Genomic DNA, 17575 nt, shown 5'->3' with positions numbered 1-17575 from the left:
CGCCGCCGGCGAAGACTGGGAGCAGAAGAAGCTTCTGCGCCCGGCCCCGCAAGAGTTTTCCGGGCCCCCCGGAGCGAGTGAAGGACCCCGCTCCAGGGCCCCCGAAAAACTCTGGTGGGGGCCCCTGTGGGGCCCGGGGCCTGGGGCAAATTGCCCCTCTTGCCCCCCCCCGGGCGGCCCTGAATATAGTAGTAGAATCTGACCTTAAATGCTCTTAAATTTCTTGAGGCTTTGCAATATTTATCCACTAGTTTTCATACTAAGGAGCACTTTGAATTCATGTCACGTTTAAGAAATTGAACACAATAGCTCTACTAATTAATATTAACATAGCTTCTTGAAACATGCACAGTGACATTAGTGGGGAAAGTCGTAAACCCACACACATCACTGTCGCTGCCATAGAATGGGCCAGATTGTGACAGTCTTTTGCATAGTTAGAAAATAACTAGGAGTAAAAAATCCAGTATATGAACTACATAGGAGCAGTTGCAGAAGCAGCCAAAGCAGGGACTACTGAATTGGTGGGAGCGAATAAGATGGAACCCAGTTGGGGCTCCAGTACCTTCTCCCCCCCACACACACACATACACTCCTCCCACATACCTAGACTGTGCAGGGGAAACTCCCCCCTCTGTGGAGAAACTAGGATCCAAGTGGTACCTCCCCTGCCCAATTCCCACCATGTTGCCTTGGGGAAAAAACTGCAGAGAGTAATCAGACAGAGACTGGTAGAGGCACAAACAGCCAAACCAGGGACTTCTGGACATTCACAGAACTTCTTACAATGCTTGGACCGGACTTTCTCTGCCCTATCCTGATTGGCTGTTTGCTCCAACCCTCTCCCTCCCTCCCTTTTCCCCATGTCTCTTCACCACAGCTTCACTCTCCATGCCTGTCGCTCTTACCCTCTTCTCCCCTCCTGTCTGCTTCAACCCCCCTACCCTTCCCTTTCCATTTAGTTTAATCCCTCCTAACTAAACTTACAAAAATAAATTGTGGCACAATCATGACATTTGTTGCCATGAAATGGCTTACTCTGCTTGTGTGTTATCCCTTTTTCTCTCTACTGTGTTGGTTTTGTCTGTTTAGATTACAAGCACTTTGAGGATGGTGGGAGGGAGGGTAAATGTACAGTATATTGTGTTTATATCCTAGCTAGCACATTTTGGCCCCATTCATGGTTGATCCTTAGAAACTACTTTAGTAAACATGATTTTTAATAAATAAATAATGTGATTATTTCTTTCATGTCTGACCATATTCACTTTTGCATGTATAAGGATCTACAAATGGTGCTGCAAAGAGAGCTATCTGGAACCAGGTTCTGCATGAAGAATCAGGACACCTATTCTCATCTGAGATATAAAGTCTGGCTGTACTGCTCATGTCAGCTTTAGTAATAAATAACCTTTCCAGAAATATGAAAAAAAGAAGCATTAGTACAGTGCTGGGAATTGCAAGCAGTGGAACTATGACAAGGTCTTTCCCCCTTGTTTGTTGCATACTGCACACAATTGCCAGTGTTGAGTACAATGAAAAAAATATTGCACATACAAAATAGCAATAAAACAAAGTTAGATATTCACAAGCATTTTTATAGTAGAAAAGCCTCATGCTGTTTTTATGCAAAAAATTGTGCATTTCATCCTGAAATACTCTAGAAATACTGCACCCACAAACATATTTGGCACAGCTATGTGCAAGCAATAGTTATGGACATTTTCAGAACTAGACAAGAGAAAAAAGTCTTAAATCTGAGTAGTGTGCAGCCATTCAGAATCCGTCTGTGCTGCCCTCCCATACTCCAGAAGATATCAGCCAACTTGTACCTGGCACTGACAAAGGGAATACTAATAAGGACTCTCTGTGACATCCGGAGGTCATTTGATAATTCCACAAGGTGTATGTTGATATTAGCCAGGCAATTCCATTGATCTGCCTGATGAAAAAAACAAGGAAACTGACAAGAAAGGTCTTAGACTCACATGAAAGTGGTTTGATGCACTGAAGAGTAATGGCCACATCAGAGAAAAAACAGTATTACATTCTGGCTATGCAGGTGAAACACAGATTCAAAACCAGAACAGGTTCTTTCGTGACAGAGAGACACGTAAACCAGTAGATAGAAAGACTAATTAACAGGGTGTTTGAATGCATTTGGAATGGCCATGAACCAAAAAACATTGCTTTTCACAGAGCACAACAGCAGGAAGAAGAACATAGCCATTCAGAGGGAGAGAGGTCTCTGTGGGACAGCCTGCAACACTTTGAACTAGTTAGCATCACTCCCATGTTTCAGGAGGTTTCAGATGAAGCTAGGACCGCACAGATATTTCCAGGATACTATTGTTGTTTGTCAGTTCAGACCCTTTAAAGTCTTGGCTGTTTGAGATGGATCTATAGCCAGTCCTGTTTCAGATAGCTCAGCCTCACAAAATTCTCATGAAAGTTTATGGGCCAAGATACAAAAACCAACTCAGTCACTTTTTGTCATGGCTTAATTACAAATGTACAAATGAGGCTGAAGCTGCACCAATTTTTACCAGGAGAAAACATAGCTCCAAATATATGCTTGGACAAAAACTATGTTCACATGGAGTTAAGGTTGAAAGTATGTATCAGTAGTTTAGGTTAAAATACATTACAGGGATGTTACAATTTTCCCCAAACCCAGCATTATAAACTCAGGAAATTCAGAATCAAGGTTAAATTTAAAAGAAATCCAAACACCCTAAGGTAAGAACTGCAGTTAAGACCGCAAAACTATCTTAACTCTTTCCTGTAGTGACACAAAGCAATAACCATTTGATTATTAATGAGGCATTTTAGTGTTTGTAGTTGTATTTTGTGGGATTTCCAAATGCAATTCCCACTAGTCCAAACTGATGTATCTTCTAAGAGATTAATTTAGCAATGTAAAATACTACTGTAGAGAAATGTTAGGTTCCAAATTGCCTACAATATCTTTTGAGAAACAAAGTTAACAAAGTTTGAGATTACTTAAATGCCTGCTTCTAACATAATATTTTAAAGTGGTTTTGCCTTTACAGTAATTTGTGTCTTGTGAACTAACAAAGAGATGTTATACACCATCATCATGCCAATGAGAAATATCACTGTGAAACAAAAGGACAAAAATATGTTTTGAAAACTTCACCTATATGAAACAAACAGGTATTGACTTCCTCTTTGGGGGAACATTAAGACCTCTTGAATCTCCAAGCAAATTTATCACAACATTAGTTACAGCTCTCATCACTGGTAAGCAAATCCTGACAGCAATTCATTATTTGCTTGATATGTTCTATGTGCATACGTTTGCACTTTTTTTTTATTAGGAAAGATGAAGCATGTCAGCTTTGAATTGGCCTCCAGTTATCTTCATAGGGGACATAATTTTGCTATTGGAAAGAAGTATCCAAATGTTTCATTCCAGAAGACAAGGTAGCTAAAAGCACAATAGAAGGTTAAAGAGGATTTGCATACTGAAGAGATCAGCAGTATGACATACTGACCTTGCACATTAGTTATTAGACTATTTATGGTGTTACAGTAAATGAAAAGGGGGAGGGGGAAAAAGGCATCCTATTAAACTAAACATTCCTGTGGCTTGCACATTTAAATTATTTCTTAATGAAACACCAGCTCTTTCAAGGAAATTTATTTTAGAAACACCAACACTGGAGTTATCCTGAGCAGATGAAATCAGACCTCAGCACAGCATTTTGAATTTATTCTGGATTCAAATGGTCTTTAGTATGTGCAAATCATTGAAGTGCCAGTCTGTGCCTGAGGAACCTAAGGCTTTCTTCAATATTTTATGGGAAAGATTTTGATCTATGATTTATCAGACAGCACTAAGGGCAGAGGGTTTTGGTTGTTTTTTTTTTCATTCAAAATTAATCATTCTCCTGGTAAATAGATTTTTATACCATTCCCATTTTTTTCCTATTGAAAAAGTCTGCTTTGGGATATGCCTGTCAAGTTGAGTGACCAGCCATAGAAGTTCTATAAAATGCAGGTTCTCTTCAAGCTATACAAAATATTACAGTGTGGCACAAGCAGTTGGACATTTTCTGATTTGAAGGTGCTGTTGAACACAGGGACTAGTAAGTCCCTTATCTTACTTTTCCCCTTTTTTATCTCCAACTTGCCACTATATGTTGATTCTTTATCCTTCTTTTCTGCCAGGGTGTAGATTATTTAGGCAACAATTTGGTGGGCCCAAGAGCATCTGCAGCAAGCTCTTTAGATCATGTTATCTCTAGAACAGCTTTTCTAGTCTTTGGTGTTTTCACATCTGGAGATTTAAAACAAGTCATCCCAGCATTTTTCCTTCTACAGCCATGTCTGACTGGAAAGCATTAGCAGAAGCAAAATGTGCTTCTATTGCTATTTGCTTGAAAAGCAAATAGGAAAAAAAAGCAATATCTGAGTTTCAGGTTTTATAACAAGCCTCATGAGTTGGTGCTACTGTTTATTTCTGCAAATAAGTCTGAATGAAAATGCGCTAGCAGGCATATAAAGCTGCTGCTACCTAATTAGCTGAATACCAAATATTTTGAAAAAGTATTTCATGACTTTTTTAGATTTGATAAGAAAACGTGCCAGTTGTTGAGACTTTTTACTTTCCCAAACTAGTGTCAATGAAACTAACACCCTGAACTGTGCTGGTGCTGTTACTTGGCTGAAATGGAATCAGAGACTTATCTCCTCCTACTGAAGTTTCTAGAATAGCCTCTAAACTATTGTGGCATTTCTAAGATACCTTGCTATTGAGCAGGGAAAGCGTAAATTTGCTTTGATTAGCCAACACTAATATGAGTCAACACTGTACCCTTATTGCTAAGAAAGCTAATGGCATTTTGGACTGCATGAGTAGGATCGTTGCCAGCAGATCGAAGGACATGATCATTCCCCTCTATTCGGCATCGGTAAGGCCTCATCTGGAGTACTGTGTCCAGTTTTGGGCCCACACTACAAGAAGGATGTGGAAAAATTGGAAAGAGTGCAGCAGAGGGCAACAAAAATGATTAGAGGGCTGGAGCACATGATTTATGAGGAGAGGCTGAGGGAACTGGGATTATTTAGTCTGTCGAAGAGAAGAATGCGGGGGGATTTGATAGCTGCTTTCAACTACCTGAAAGGGGGTTCCAAAGAGGGTGGATCTAGACTGTTCTCAGTGGTACCAAATGATAGAACAAGGAGTAATGGTCTCAAGTTACAGTGGGGGAGGTTTAGGTTGGATATTAGGAAACACTTTTTCACTAGAAGGGTGGTGAAGCATTGGAATGGGTTACCTAGGCAGGTGGTAGAATCTCCTTCCTTAGAGGTTTTTAAGGTCAGGCTTGACAAAGACCTGGCTGGGATGATTTAATTGGGGATTAGGTCCTGCTTTGAGCAGTGAGTTGGACTAGATGACCACCTGAGATCACTCTGTTGACTCATATCCAGCTTCTTCTCCACTGTAACCCTTAGGTCCTTTTCTGCAGAACTGTTGCCTAGCCATTCAGTCCCTAGTCTGTAGCAGTGCATGGGATTCTTCTGTCCTAAGTGCAGGACTCTGCACTTGTCCTTCTTGAACCTCATCAGATTTCTTTTAGCCAAATCCTCTAATTTGTCTAGGTCCCTCTGTATCCTATCCCTACTCTCCAGCATATCTATCACTCCTCAAAGTTTAGTGTCATCTGCAAACTTGCTGAGGGTGCAGTCCATGCCATCCTCCAGATCCTTAATAAAGATGTTGAACAAAACTGGCCTCAGAACTGACCCCAGGATATTTCACTTGATACTGGCTGCCATCTAGACATCAAGCAGTGGATCTCTACCTGTTGAGCCCGACAATCTAGCCAGCTTTCTATCCACCTTATAGTCTTTTCATCCAATCCATACTTTTTTTACTTGCTGGCAAGAATACTGTGGGAGACCATTTCAAAAGCTTTGCTAAAGTCAAGATATGTCATATCCACCACTTTTCTCATATCCACAGAGCCAGTTATCTCATCATAGAAGGCAATCGGGTTGGTCGGGCATGACTTGCCCTTGGTGAATCCATGTTGACTGTTCCTGATCACCTTCCTCTCCTCCAAGTGCTTCAAAATGGATTCCTTGAGGACCTGCTCCAGGATTTTGCCAGGACTGAAGTAGGCTGACCAGTCTGTAGTTCCCTGGATCCTCCTTCTTCCCTTTTTTAAAGACAGGCACTACATTAGCCTTTTCCCAGTCATGGAACCTCCCCTGATCGCCATGAGTTTTCAATGATAATGGCCAATGGCTCTGCAATCACATCTGCCAACTCCTTTAGCACCCTCGGATGCAGCGCATCCGGCCCCATGGACTTGTGCTTGTCCACCTTTTCTAAATAGTCCTGCACCACTACTTTCTCCACAGAGGGCTGGTCACCTCCTCCCCATGCCGTGCTGCCCAGTGCAGTAGCCTGGGAGCTGATCTTGTTCATGAAGACAAAGGCAAAAAAAGCATTGAGTACATTAGCTTTTTCCACATCCTCTGTCACTAGGTTGCCTCCCTCATTCAGTAAGGGGCCAACACTTTCCTTGACTTTCTTCTTGTTGCTAACCTACCTGAAGAAACCCTTTTTGTTACTGTTAACCTCTCTTGCTAGCTGCAACTCCAAATGTGATTTGGCCTTCCTGATTTCACTCCTGCATGCCTGAGCAATATTTTAATACTCCTCCCTGGTCATTTGTCCAATCTTCCATTTCTTGTAAGCTTCTTTTTTGTGTTTAAGATCAAAAAGGGTTTCATTGTTAAGCCACAAATGTAGAATGATGTAAAAAAGAGTAACTGCATTTAACAATAAAACAATGTAAAACTTTAGCGCCTACAAGTCCACTCAGTCCTACTTCTTTTTCAGCCAATTGCGCAGACAAACAGGCATTCAGTGTTGGGGAAGGATAGGGGAGGGAGGGAAGTAAGCAATAACTTGTGCAGGAGGAAGGTGAGGAAAGTGTCTTGCTGCTGCTTTTGGAAGGGTGGTTTCTGGTACTGGGCTCGTGAGGCTCGCTTCCTTTTACTGGGGTAGGTGGGCTCCCTTACGCTGAGTGAGCTCTTGTTTGCAAGGGAATGTGGATTTTACCTCAGAGACTTGTCATACTGCAGGGGAGGAGAGGCTAGTGCAGGGAGGAAGAGCTCACTAGGTCATATTCTCTATGGGTTACCCCTGGAGCAAGCGGCTGGCTAGAGGCAATGGGGCATGATGCAGGGGGGGTTAATTCTGGGAGTGAGGGGCTGGCCGGGAACAATAGGGCCCACCGTGGGCAGTTCAGAGCTTGAGGGGTTGGGGGCAGCACAGGGCTCAGCCCCAGATGCAGGCAGCATGGGGCGGGGGGGGGGGTTAGCTCCAGCCCCAGGATGCATGGGGAGGGTGGCTCAGGTGAGCCCTGCAAGGCAGGGAGAGGGGCAGCTCCAGTGTGCCTCTGGCCATCCTATTTTTATTTAAAAAACATGGGAATAAGAACAACGTTACTTTCTGTAGCCTCATCTCTTCCTGCCCTCTGGTGGAGGCTTGTGTTACTGCTCATGACCAGACAGGTTCTTTGGAGCAGCTCATACTGCCCTCCCGCCCAGAGTGTCTGCGATTAAATTGCACCCGTTAACAGCAGTTAATTGATAAGCCTACTATATATCTATATTACAAATGTGTTTATACCTGGTGTATGCCCACTAGGCAAAAGCCTCTCCGTCTAGATGACTGTCTGGGAAGGGCCCATTCAAGTTAATGAGCCATTAGGAGAAAACAATAGGCCTTAGAAAAAGTTTATCTCCGACCAGGAAACCTTCCTGACGATGCTACAGACAGCCTCTGAGTTATGGCCACTGGAACGCTTTTAGGACATGTGACCAGGCCACTAGTGCTGGACTCCATCTTCAGATACCAGTGTTTTTCCACTACTGGCATCGGAACCACGCTTTGAAACAAAGGGTTCCCGCCATATGCAAAAGATATATAAGGCAGGGAAGTGACATTATCGTGTTTCTTCACTGATTCCCCACCCAAAGACACTCTTGGAAACACCTAAGGAACAGAGAGACTGAACTGGGGGAAGTGCTGGACCCAGGCTAAAAAGATTTTTAGCCTGTGAATGAAACGCCTGGAGATTTTAAGCTGTAAGTTAGTGGCAGCTTGACCCTTAAGAATCTGCAGCCTGCTGGTATCATCACTTAGGGTGAGGATCTGCTATTCTTATCCAATCTCTTTAGTATATTAAACTTAGTTTGTGTGTTTTATTTGCTAGGTTATCTGCTTTGATTTCTCTACTATCCCTTATATTCACTTAAAATCTATTTTTTGTAGTTAATAAACTTGTTTTTACTTTGTCTAAAAGCAAAATCATAACTCAGGGCAGAAAGCTGTTGTATATTTCCTCTCCACATTGAGGGAGGGGGCGAATTTCATGAGCTTATGCTGTACAGTTCCCTGTGCAGTGCAAGATTGTATAATTTTGGGTTTACACTCCAGAGGTAGGTATGTGCCTGAGTAGCTGGGAAGTTCCTTAGCCAAAGCCTCCCCATGCAGAGCTGATCATGGTGTCTATAAATAACTGCTGCTGGGTGTGTCTCTACCTGTATGCGTGCTGGTAAAAGTGCAAGCTGGAGCCTGGCAGAGGGCTTGGCAGGCTGGTCACAGCAATACAGTGTAAAGGGAGCCCAGGCTGGTGGATTGGGGGACAAAGTGGTACCCTAGTTCCAGGTGGCACCCCGGGGGGAACCTATCACACTTTCCTCTTGCTACTGCTCTGTTGTATAGATTTCTACTCTTCAGTGTTGTTGACTTGCTGCCAAAATCACTAGGCACCTGCATGCTACCAGTAGCAATACCAGTGTCCCAACTGTTCCCACCAGCCGCACTGTTATAAGCTCATTTGCCAGCATAACAAATCCAGACCTCCTTCTAATCCAAATCTTTGAACTATGTGATTCATAACTGCTTTGTTCCTATTATAACAAGCTAAAGTTAACTTAGACTCCTGCTTAAACATTGGATGGCATTAAGCAATTCAGGCATTAAACTAGCTGCAGACTAAGTGTAATACACATCCTTTTGTAGTTGTAGAAATGACACCAAAATATAGCAAATACACTTATCTTTAAAAACAGTTAAACATGATCAAATTTCTGGTCAGCCTAGTTAACCATACATGCCCATGCCATCCCATCAACACTGGCATATTAGTCCTAGTCCTTCAAATACTAAATGGAAAATATACACCATAATGCTGGGTGTTGTAATAAACTTCTGCTTATCATTTACATTTTTTCAGTTGATTTTATTAGAGGCTAGATACAAGTATGGTAAATCAAAGTTTTCTTATATACTTGACATATTGGTATTACTTTTTGTGCCAGGTGTTATATGTATATATGTTCTTTATTTTGCATGAAAGGGTAACATGGTGCTTTACACACCAGTTATGGAGACCAGTTCTTGGTTTGTAGGAATTTAATATCTATCTTATAGTAAGAGAGTACAAAGAGTAGTTAGAGGGTCAAAGGACAACAGTTAATGATCAGGACATGACTGAGCATACTTTGATATGTATGTCTGTAATGTTCATGCTGACTTTGTGCAAGGTCTGAATGTAATGTTATGGCATTACTGCTGATTTGCATATGTTCTGATTTGTATTTTTATGTAGCATTTACAATGACTTTGGCCATGCTCCTTTGTGTATTTTTATAATATTGCTGCTGTCACTGTACTCTAAAATGTATTTTATATAATGGTTTTATACATGCTCTAATATATATTTTTTAAAGAATTAAAGCTGGTTTTGTGGGATATGTATTTTTATAATGCTCCTGCTAGCTTTTGCACTCTTTAAGTTATATTCCTTTGGTTCACATAGAACTGTCTTCCACTTAGTCCCCAAACCCTTTTTGCTCTTTTCAATTATTTTTTCAATAAAACACTTGGATGTAAATGAAAGGAAAACATTTTATAAAATGCAAAAGACATTTTGCACCAGCAAACTACAGAACATATGTCACAAAATCCCAAAATGTACTAGTATTTCTCTACTGTAGAGGGGGTCACACATCAATTCTGGGAGATACGTTTCAGCTTTATCCTATTGTTATATATTTCTACTGTCTATAAGAACTTGTGAAAATTTGTTTGGATTAGATTGAAATGACGACACTTCACAAGAGCTTGATGAACAAATCCAGAACAAAATATATTAACAAAATCCAGAATTGCACTAAAAAGGAATGCTTCATTTATTCCTAATTAGAAGCAAGATGAACAAATTCCCAAAATTCTCCGTTACCTCAGTCTGACTCTCACTCATTCAACTCCATTCCTTGACACAGGTAGCATAAAAACATTTGTTTACACATACGTACAAGAGGACTAAAAAGGGAACTATAGGAGAAAGTTAACATCTATTTCTTACCTGAAACATAAATTTGTAATGGCTCCCCATAGGTTATATGTACACTGCTGCTGCAAAAATTCTAACAGGCCTCATAGGAACCTTAGAGCCTGAAGGGGCTTCTAAAGCTGCACCTGCTCATGCCTTTGATTATGTGTCACCAAGAGTCCCAGTGCCTTTAGGCTGAGTCTTTCTGATTGCCTGAGCTGCACCCGGAAGCTCTTTGGTTAGAGTGAAATCTGTGATGTAGGGCTTGGTTGGTATTAGTTTTCTTATCGGCTTACTTGAGTTATCCTTTAACAGATTCATCCTTATGACAGTTCCCTCTCCCTTCTTAATCTCTTTTCCCCTCCTGCACATCTATTATAATATTAGCTTCATTGTTATGATTCTGCTGATTATTATTTAATCACCAATTATATACTAAGCCCTATAGCACAGAAAAATACAGGGTAAAACTTTTAAGAGTGTTTATAGCTCCACAAAAGGCACTCAGGCACCTAACTCCAGATTTAGGCACATAAATCCCAGTTTTAGGCCTCATTGCAATTCACAGAATCCCTGCTCAGCTGCTGCTTAACCTTAGGTGCCTTAACCATAGGCACCTAAACCCACTCAGTGAGTATGTTTTTGCAGCAAAAGTTCCCTAGGTACCTATGTTTTTGCATCCAAGCATGTGCAGTGTTGCCTCACTCTCCAGACATCCAGAAAACCATCCCATGCCCCAAACTAACTGCAATCCACTAACCCAGGGAAGATAAGCACCCAAACAACTGTCTTGCCTATGGGGCCTAATCTATTAGGTGCACTCAGAGTCTGCCTAGAAAAGCAGAAAACAACCAACGAGGGACTGGGGTGTAGAGAAAGACCGCCTTACAATCTTTAGCCTAGTGTTTAGGGTATTCAGTGAACTATAGTCATTCTAATTCTTGCTCTGGCCCAATTAATCTTAATTATTCAATTAGGTAGTTAAAGTGGAACAGCTTCTCCAGGAGAGATTGAGGAAGACCTACAGCATAACATCCTATAGCTGAATGGTTAGAGCACTCATCTGAGAGGTGGCTGATCCCTGTTCAAATCTCTTCTCCTCCTCAGGCAGAGGTGGGACTTAAATAAGAGGTCTAGTACATCCCAGGTGAGTATCCTAACCACTAGGATAAAGGTTGTAAGGGAGTGCCTCTTCTACCCCCTGGCTGTTTTGTGTATAGCTAGGTCACCTCTCAGCATGTCTACTAGATTGGGCCCCGCAGGCAAAATAGGCAAGCAAACACCTATCCTACCTATAGTTTGTGGATGGGGGCTTAGGACACACCCTTCTCATTGGCATCTCCCACCGGCTAGTTTAGGCTGAAAGCCATCTAGCCTCCTGACTTTTGTAAATGTCAGTCTAAGAACGTATCTCTCCCCATTCATCATATTGGGAGCCTATGCACACAACTCAGGCTTTGTGGATAACAGTGTGATTTTCTAGACACCTAAAAGTTAGGCATTATGACTCTCTGCATTGCAGTACCTAAGTCCCTTTGAAGACCCGGTCCTAAATGCTGTAGGCAAAATCAATTTGACTAAACCTTGGGACTTAGGTTCTCAAGTCACTTTGTTGCTTTTGAAGATTTTATCCACAGTCTCTTCCCAGAGCAATTTGTATTTGCATGCCTATGCCTCCCTCCATGTCTTCCTGAGAAGGGGAGCCTGCACCTGCGGGAGACAATTTTGTGAGTCACACAAGAGAAACTGATTGTCAGATACATTCAGCTGGCCACTAGATTTCAATGAAGGTTCTCATCTGAATATTCATTTTGCGAGAGTATCTGACCTTCACTCCCCCACATCCTGTGATGCACTGATTTCCTTTCCACTAACAATTTTGTTGACAACAGCTGCTTTTTGCAGATGTAAAAATTACTTGATTAGAGCTAGATGAATAATTTTGAACAAGTCAATTATTAGATTAATTTTGTGTCCTTTTCAGAAATCATATATGAACAGATGAGATCTTCTTGCATTTGTTATGCCAAATTATTCATAGAATAATTTCTGCAAATATTTTTTGTCTGTATCTTGTTCATGAGCAGTTTTTTTGTGAGTATTTAGAATTCTAAATTTGAAATTACAGTTACTTGAGCAGACACAAAGGTCATATTGTATGTTTTAGTTCCATGATTTGATGAGCATAACTCTTAGAATCAAGTTTCAGAGTGGTAGCCGTGTTAGTCTGAATCAGCAAAAACAACAAGGAATCCTCGTGGCACCTTAGAGACTAACAAATTTATTTAGGCATAGGCTTTTGTGGGCTAGAACCTACTGATGAAGTGGGTTCTAGCCCACAAAAGCCTATGCCTAAATAAATTTGTTAGTCTCTAAGTTTGATGAAGTGGGTTCTAGCCCACAAAAGCCTATGCCCAAATAAATTTGTTAGTCTCTAAGGTGCCACAAGGACTACTCTTGTGTCCAGTGTGCATACTTATGATTGAGTTTGTGATCAGATTGAATTTGTGGTCAAATTCACCAGTAGGCTCTGACTGCTTTGCACTATACTAGTGATGCAAAGCTGTTGTAAGCCCAGTTTAATTTACCAGTTAAGCCACTTCTATGACTACTTAATGGCACTGGATTGTTGAGAGACAATCAAGGCATTCTGGTGAGTGAAATTCATTTACCATAAATATTCTGCAGTCTTTGCTGTTTCTGGGAGTGATTGTGCTAGTAGACTTGTTCACTATAATATACACAAAACACACAACCGAAAAGGACACCAACACAAAGTGAATTTGTTTAAAAATTACTATGAATATTCATAATTCTTTTTGCAATTTTGCTCAGTTCTAGTTCTGTTGATGCTACTTGAACAGCCAAATCGGTAGTTTTGATGTGCCTTATGCATTCTTTGAAAATGAGGTTTAGACTTTCATAGAGACTATTGTGATGTGAAAAATTCAAATAAATCTATATCAGTGATGGCTCCAAAAATAGTTGATTAGCCTATATTTACACACATTGACTCTTTCATATAACTCTAATTTCATTTGAAACTCGACTCTGACCCACATGAGTCCTACAGCCCACCTAAGGATCCATCCTACAAACATTTATTAGCAAGCAATATATTTAGTACCATCAGTAATTCCGCTAGCATGATGCTTGACAGTAAGTGCTTGTGAAATAGGCCTCCAGGCCTCAAACCTGCAAATGCTTATTCCTAACTTACTGATATATATATATATAGTAGGTACACTGATTTCAGTTAAACACATGCACAAATGTGTGCATGATCAGGGCCTTGAATTGTAGTCTCTTCAGGGCAGAGCTGTTGTGTGGCATTGTCTATAAATTGTCACATTTTTAAACACTCTTTAAATAATAAATAAATGATAATAGATTAAAATAAATGTACACTGTGGCCTTCTAGTGCATAGTGCATTTAAAATATTCATATTTTCCAGAAGTCTTTTCTTAACCCATCACTTTGCAAACTTTACTGAATGGAACCCACAACAACATTAGAGTTCAACCTTTTTTGATGAATTATTGCTGATTTTTTTTAAATTATTGTTTTATTAAAGTACCATTTTGTATATTACAAAGCAAAAAAGCTGCAGTGATCTAGGAGGAAAGCAATCTTTCATGTATGAGAACAATTGTTCATAACATTGGCTGAGAAATACTCAAATTATGTTAAATATGCTTATCCAGATGCTTCAGTCACAGATAGAAAGCTGTAGCCTTCAAATAAATAAGTGATGCTCCTAATGAATACTTGGTGACAGCTAGAGTTACTGACTGCTAAAAAAATTTATGGTTTCAGGAAACACCGTAAGTATATAATAGCAGTAATTCATGTTCAAACAGACATGAATGTGTTATCCTAATACCAGTTACAGTACAGTATATATTTATATGCCACTGTCTACTGCTCAAACTACAATTAATGGTGTACTTTAAATGACAAAGGAAGGAAAGCTAAGGAAATATGTAATCCAGGCACTAGTACAGAAACAAAAGAAAAATTATCAAACTACAATTCAGTGTTTAGGGTGTGACTATGTAAAAGTTTGCAGACAATACCTTTTTTAAAAGGAAAAGGACAGTGTATTTGCTTAGAACTACAGAACAAAAGCAAGAAATAGGCAGGAAAGTACAGATTCATTCAATACTGGCCCAGTAATTCAGTGGGTAATGTAATATTCTGCTGCACAAGATACATTGGTTTGAGGGTCACACCGTGAATTTGCAGGGCTTAGAAGCATTAAAGAGGATGTGGATATCAAGCATCATCATTGCTTTGGAGGAGAGTAGCCTTTTTAGGAGTGAGATGGATTATTATGCTACAAATGTGGGGTGTGCAGAGATAAGGGAAGGGAAGTTAATAGGGAGAAATGGCAGCCCAAGACCACCAATGGAGAAGATATGATAATTAGATGAAGTGCATATCTTTTTTTTTACACACTATGATCAGGGTCAACAAAAATAATGAGAAGCCCACATTTAAATGATGGAGGGTCTATAACCATGTGAAATTAGTCACTTTTGCTTACAGGTTTTCATGTAGACATTTTTTCTGTCTTAGTCCATTATGTTTTGTGTGCCAAATCCCATATTTCACTTCAGTTTCAAGTGAAACCCAAATGAATGCAAAATATCAGATGAAACATTGTTGAAAATGTCAAGTCTCTTCTGGTTTTATTGTGAGAAAGACAAAGAATATTTCCCTTTATTTTATATGGCCCCAGCTTTGACATGAAATCATAAACCATGCTGTGTTCACTCAGAACTGAGCCTAGGTTCACTCAAAGGGTTGTGACCCTTGGAAATCTTTAAACGGATGTAGTCAGAGATTTGAGTTTGTAAACCCAAAAGGACACATGTGTGAAGCTTGATCCTGTTCCATCTGAAGTCAATGGCAACATTCCCAGTGAGAGTTTCAGAAAGCAGGGGAGGAAGAGGTGGTGTGGTGGTATGGATACGTTCAATGAAGAAAGCATAGGTTTTCATATCTTATTTGTACATTAAAACAAAAAACTCGTTGTAAAATTATATTATCACAGATTACACCGAAGTGTCAATGCACTTTGATCTCCTGTTTTTGTTTCTTGTCTATGGAACTGTTCCACTTTGTGACTGGTAACTGATACTCCTCTGCCACTAATCCTTTCCACTATGAGTGACATCTTTTTGATATATTGTAACCTGAACTGTATCCTTATATTTGCATACCATCTGTCTTCCAGAGTTTAGTTCTTGGCCCTCTTTCTCATTTATCTCATCTCCTTTCAACACTTCATTTCTGCATTCCACCTTAAATATCATTTTCATGCAGATGGTACCAAGATTAATATTCTCTTCACGGTTTGGTTCTTCACTCATTTTCTAGTTGTCTCAATCACATCAGTTCCCTTTTCCTCCATACTTTCTTCAGCTCAGTGTGCTTGTCAGGCACTAGGTGGACAGATTAAGTAATAGGACTACACATATACTAATTATTCATATGGCAAGAAGGCATCATTAGGATGGTTTTACGAGATGAGATTAAAATTCAAAATAAAGAATTTATCCTTTTTCTGCCCATGGAATAGCCACAGACAGATAATGAATTCCTTCCATTAATCAATCATTTGATTAATTCTCTTTCAATTTTTAACTCTATGAATAGATTGCAAAGAGTTCTCTGCAATTTTAGATATATGTAATCATTTCTCTTTGAGAGGTGTTGGTCAGTTGTGATTGGTCAAATAATTCATATGGTGACATTTCACTTTCCCAATTGGATGACTGTACAAGCAAATACTAATTTTCCTCCCAGCACTTAAGCACTTGACTCTGCCAACATTCATGCCAGTAAAACTTGATGCCGGAGATGTTCCTGTCACATGACTCCAAATGCAGTATGGCATGGCTCAAATGAATTTATGGTATTGGAGAAAGTATCAATGGAAGAAGAAATCAGTATTAGGTCAGTTCTTGTTTTAGAAAATATAACAATGAGTATTGCATAGAAACCAGGGTAGGAGGGCCTCAGTAAAGTTCCTTATGACTCTCCCAACTCTATATGCTTTTTTAAAAAAAAACACATTTTTGGCTTTACTATTAATTTTTTCCCCCATCTACTTCTTCTTGTGTCTCAGCCTTTCATCTGAGTTTGTTTCTGCAACACTCTCTTTTAGCTCTGTTGCAGCACCCAGTCAAGCACCCCCTCTCAGCCACTCACTAGACTGCTCCAGCTACTGGATCTCTGAAGTTTTATATCTCCACAGCCTGTTCCAGTATTGGGGTTCCTAGGTCTGTGGCCTAAGAGCATGCCACTGAAAGCTGCGGGAGGCCATGCCTGCGGACGGTCAACATAAACAAACTATCTTGCAGCCCGTCAGATTACCCTGATAGGCTGTGTGCCCACGCACCACAGGTTTCTCACCACTGCTTTAGAGTAATTCTCACTCTCTTTCCTTAGCCCAATGACTATGCATTATCATTATGGATTATGAATTGCCACTATGAATGACAAGTGCCCCAATTTCAATTCCCTAATACAGTGACTAGGTAATTATTCCAAAAAGTGTAACCCCTTCAACAGGAGAGATTGAGGTTTGCCCACACCACAGTATCCTTTAGCTTAGAAGCTAGGGTGCTGTCTTGTAATACAGGAAATGCATGTTCAAATCCCTTCTCCACATTAGGCAGAAGAGAGAAATTGTCTCCCACATCTTATGTAAGAGCCCTAATCACTGAGCTAAAGTTATAAGGAGTGCACCTCCTTTTCTGGCCATATTGTGATTCCAGGCTGAAAAATCAAAATGGTTCAGAAACATCAAAATGATTCATTTGAATCCAACATAAATGAAACATTTGATTTTTTCAGTTCAGTCAAAATGATTCAGTGAACTTGACATGAATTTGGGCACAGCTTTGGGTCAACTGAAAGTGCATTTTTTTGGTAACAACATTTTGCTCAGCTCTACTACTCCAAACTAAAATCTGTTTTTCCTCCCAGCTGCTTTTCTCCCCTTCTTTGGATTTAAAAAAAAAGTCACATGGTGCACTCTGTTGCATCCAGATTATATACACACAATCTGAGAGGCTGTCTCTGCCCTGAAGAATTTACAGTCTAAAGCTTTATTCCCAATCAATGAGACCATCCACAAGCTTGGCACTAGCCTGATTGGGATTTAAATTGATTAAATTAA

At 40.2% G+C, this 17575-nt stretch overlaps 1 pseudogene; it reads right to left on the bottom strand.

Moving 5' to 3' along the window:
* Window positions 1–15761, bottom strand: part of LOC120406858 — a 32907-nt pseudogene extending 17146 nt beyond the window's left edge.
* Between the last annotated feature and the right edge of the window lie 1814 nt (window positions 15762–17575).

This window comes from Mauremys reevesii, linkage group 5 (assembly GCF_016161935.1).
Source record: "Mauremys reevesii isolate NIE-2019 linkage group 5, ASM1616193v1, whole genome shotgun sequence".
In the NCBI taxonomy this organism is placed as follows: Eukaryota; Metazoa; Chordata; order Testudines; family Geoemydidae; genus Mauremys; species Mauremys reevesii.
The sequence above is the reverse complement of the archived record's forward strand: the minus strand, read 5'-3'. Positions and strand labels throughout refer to the sequence as shown.